This window comes from Dipodomys merriami, unplaced genomic scaffold (assembly GCF_024711535.1).
Source record: "Dipodomys merriami isolate MVZ:Mamm:240054 unplaced genomic scaffold, mDipMer1.0.p SCAF_15, whole genome shotgun sequence".
NCBI classification, from domain to species: domain Eukaryota; kingdom Metazoa; phylum Chordata; class Mammalia; order Rodentia; family Heteromyidae; genus Dipodomys; species Dipodomys merriami.
Genome location: NW_027202826.1, coordinates 11,156,286 through 11,160,880, shown reverse-complemented (window position 1 = coordinate 11,160,880; position 4,595 = coordinate 11,156,286).

The following is a 4,595-nucleotide window of genomic DNA, read 5'->3' as shown; positions in this document are numbered from 1 at the left end:
GAGTTGAACTTGGAAAACCAGGGAGAGAGTAGAGAGGATCATTATAATAAAAAGAGCATACTATAGAATTTTAGATTGCAAAATAGAAATGCATCCAGAGTGATAGTTTGTAAGATCCAATTGGTCTTAAAGCACAAAACCATCCCTTAATTGTACCGGATGTTAAGAAGCTCACCTGTGCCAGGAAGTCTCTGAAGACTTCCTCTTCGGCAGGCCAGGTGCCAGGGGACGTCGGAAGTGAGTGACGTCATGAGGACGGGCCCGTGGTCCCCATCCTCTCTCTGTGGGGCCCAGGAGAGCTGCAGCTACACACAGAAGCTCCGGCAGGCACTCACAAAGAAAGAAGCCAGAGCTTTTATGGGATAACACACGGAAGCAAAATATCTGGTCTTTCAAGTGCACTGGAGCTGTTGGTAGAGCATTTGTCTGAAATTTGAAGGTAACAGAATCAGGAGAGCAATCAATGTCCAGAACACAGCAGAGCAAGCTAGGAGGCCTACACATTTCGAGTGATGTGTGGTAAATGTTTAATAACCAGTCCTCAGATAAAGAAGAGCTCCATAGATACTTAACGCACAGTTTTATTTTGATATAGTTTTACAGTTTTTTGTGGTGCTGGGAAAGAAACCTAGGCTCCTATACATGCTGGGTAAGTTCTCTATCAGGGCACCACACCCCCTAGCCTATACTTACACTATAGGTAATATATAATTGCACAGCATATAATTATATATAATGTTATATATACTTATTGATCTAAAGAGTATGTGTAAAATACAATTTATACATCCTATTCTCTATTCCAGTAAGGTTTGCTGATCTCACACATCTTTTATCGCATACAGTACTATTTATGTAAATTAAATTTTCATACACACACTTTCACCTGTTAGCTCTTTCCCAAAAGGTTTATTGTCATATAATATGGCCTGTGAGGTACTACTATTCCTCATGCTTGTACAAATTATATTCATTTAATCAAACACTTTGGAAGCTTCAACACTAGAGATGGCATACTTTTTTGTTTTTCTTTTTTCTTGGTTGTGGGGCTTGAACTCAGGGCCTGGGTGCTGTCCCTGAGCCTCTTTATGCTCAAGGCTAGTGCTCTACCACTTGAGCCATAACACCACTTCCAGTTTTCTGGTGGTTAACTTGAGATAAGAGTCTCACAGGGACTTTTCTGCCTGGGTTGGCTTTGAACCGCGATCCTCAGATCTCAGTCGCCTCAGTATCTAGGATTACAGGAGTGAGCCAATATACAATTTGACATGGAGCATGTCCTGAGTGTTCCCTGGCGTGGGTCTGACACGGAGTCAAGGAAGACAGTGGATGGTGGGAAATGCCTTCACAGGAGCCACTGGCTGCCACCGCTCCTCATGTCTCCTGGGGAGGCATACCATGGAGGCCTGAGACCTCCAGTCCTAGCTGCTTGAGCCACTGGGGATAAGACCCTCATGGACTTTCGTGCCTGGGCTGGTCTTTGAACTGGATCCTCAGATCTCAGCCTCCTGAGTAGCTAGGAGTACAGACGTGAGCCACCAATGCCTGGCTCTTGCTTTCTTCTTTGAGAAATAAAGAAAATTGAAAAGTAAGGGAAAAGAAGACGTGGCTTCCAACCATGAGCCTGGAGCTCAGAAAGCAGGGCAGCGCTCCTCCCGCGGTGCAGAGACCCTGGTCCAGCGCCAGAATGAAAGCAGGTGCCCGTGCAGGCCATCTGCAGTGCACGCGGAGAGTTTCCACGGCCAGTGCCAGGGCAGCGGGCAGCGTGGTGCCTTTCTCCTCCCTGACCAAGAAGGGACATCGGAGCAGAGGCTGGGCATGAACGTTAAGGTGGCATGGCCATACCAAATGCAGAACTTGCTAGGAGGATGGACAGACAGATAGCAGGACAGACTGGAAGGGCAGGCCAGAACTCTAGAATGACAGAATGAAACCTTACCCTACACTGTTCCTCACTGTGGAACCACATCGGCTATCCAAAGCCCCAAAGACTGGGCTGACCTGTCCGTGCTGGCTGGATTGAAAGGCAGCATCATCTGTGACTGCCATGGTACAGGTCACCTTTAAGGCTCCCAGAGGTGACACTTGATGAGTCTCTGTAGACCATGGGAAGGCCAGTGTCTGACCTCGCCTTGCCCAGGAAGATCATCCACTCAGGATGTGCTAGAGTTCAGATCTGGAGTACTTTTCAAAGTCCAAGTGCTGAAGGCATGTTCCCCAGCCTGTGGTGCTGCTGGAGCTAGTGGAGCCTTTAAGAGGTGGAGCTTAGCGGGAGGAAGTTAGGCGATTGGGAGCCTGCCCCTGAAGAGGGCATTGGAACCCAGTGATTTCCTGTTTCTTTTTTTTTCTTTTGCTTCTTGGGAGTCATGGGGTGAGCAGCTTCCTCTGCCCCACACTTCCACCATGACATGATAAATGTAATAAACAATGAGCTGAAACCTAATCCACCTTCCTTCCTTTTAAGCTGGCTTCTTCAAGTATTTCTCTACAGTGGGAGAAAGCCTTTTTTTTTTTTTTTTTTTTTTTTTACTTTGATTGAGTAAAAGAGAAAGAGTCAGGGTACAGGACTGACTTTCAGACAGTGACTGAGGCAGGAAAGGTCCTGTTCAGAATCCAGTGTGTATGGAGGCCTCATGGACAAGTTCTAGGTCACAGTTTGGGCTAGGTTCTGGTCTCAATGCACCCTTTAGTCCCAGTTTCCCAGTCTTTACAGGTGCTCTGGGAGCTAACCAATGTCTTTGAAAGTACATTGTTAGTGGGGCACCAGTGGCCCAAGCCTGTAATTCTAGCTGCTCAGGGGGCTGAGATCTGAGGTGTTTCAGAGAGCTAGAAGGGAGGATTGAAGAACAAGCAAAGAAGTAGACAGAAAGTAGGTGGGAAATGGAGGTGGCATATTGCAAACACGTCCTGGAGAAGTTTTGTTGCGAGGCTGAATGGAGAAAGGAAGGAGGAGCCCAAGGGCCCGGGGAATGGTAGAAAGATGTCAGAAAACAGACAGAAGATTCCTGCACATATGCAGTCGTCAGCAGAGAAGACGCTGATGCTACAGTAGAAAGTGACATAACTGGCCAGGCACTAATGGCTCATGCCTATAATCCTAGCTACTCAGGAGGCTGAGATCTGAGGATCATGGTTCAAAGCCAGCCTGGGCAAGAAAGCCTGTGAGCCTCTTATCTCCAACAACAACAACAACAAAAGTCCAGAAATGGAGCTGTGACTCAAGTGACTTGAGTACAAAGAAGCTCAGGGACAGAGCACAAGCTCTGAGTTCAAATCCCAGGACCAGCAAAAAGAGAGGTGGGGGAGGGGTAACGGGAGGAAGGCAGTTCTTTATTCGACACACAATTTTTGCTCATAGTGTGTCAGGCCTTGTTCTGGGTGTGTGTCACAGAGCACTCTATGGCCCTGATACACGTCACCACTCCCCTGAGCTGCAACCCGTCACGTTCCAGCGAAGGGCTGGCCTTGGGCAGGAGTGGGACGCGCCCGGGGATGACACAGGGGTGTGAGTACCTCCACCAGATGTGAGCCAGGTGCCGTGGCTCACACCTGTAATCCTCACTACCCTGGAGGCTGAGACCCTGAGCATCGTGTTTGAAGCCAGCCTGGGGAAGAAAAGTCCAAGAGGCTCCATCTCTAATGAACCAGCAAAAAAAATGGAGCCGGCTGGGCACTGGTGGCTCACGCCTGTAATCCTAGCTACTCAGGAGGCTGAGATCTGAGGATCACGGTTCAAAGCCAGCCGGGGCAGGAGAGACCGTGAGACTCCTATCTCCAATAAACCACCAGAAAACCAGAAGTGGCGCTGTAGCTCAAGTGGTAGAGCGCTTGCCTTGAGCTGAAGAGCTGAGGGACAGCGCCCAGGCCCAGAGTTCAAGCCCCACGACCGACAAAAAAAAAAAAAAAAATGGAGCTGGAGGTATGGGTGTGGGTGAAAGTAGTAGAGCTGCCAGCCATGCACGAGAAAGCCCAGGGAGAGAACAAGGCCCCAGGACAGGCGAGAGAGGGCAGAGCACGAGCCGCATGCATCCCTGCAGTTCAGAGAAGGGCAGCGTGGGGATGAGGGTGGAGCTGCTCAGCATTGGTACCTCCAGCCATGGAGGACTCACTCCACTCCACATTACACTCCACCCTCCTCCCCTCCCCCCCCAGGACAGATGTGGTGGGCAGGAAGATGAGCACCTGCCACATCTGGAGCGCCTGGGGCACGGCTCCCGCTCTGCAGGCTCCACCGCTGCTGACAGCCATGTCCTCGGGGCAGAGCTCAGTGCTGGAGCTTGTCTGTCTAGATGAAGGCGGAGATTGGATCTCAGGATTCACGTTCAAGGCGGTGGAGCAGCGAGGGGGTCTGTGAGGTCAGGTGCTGTTCAGTCCCGGGATGACGTGGGAGAGATCAGTGGGCTCCTCATGGTGCCAGAGCCCACCCGAGCTGCTGTCATCAACTCGAACACGCCCCGTGGCTCAGGAACAACTGACATTGCCTCTCACACGTGTGAAGACTGCGGAGTCCACGCAGAGGTGCTGGCAAGGGCTGGTGTCTGGTGAGGGCTGCTTTCGGGGTCACAGCCATTCTCTCCCCCACCCCCAGGTGAAGA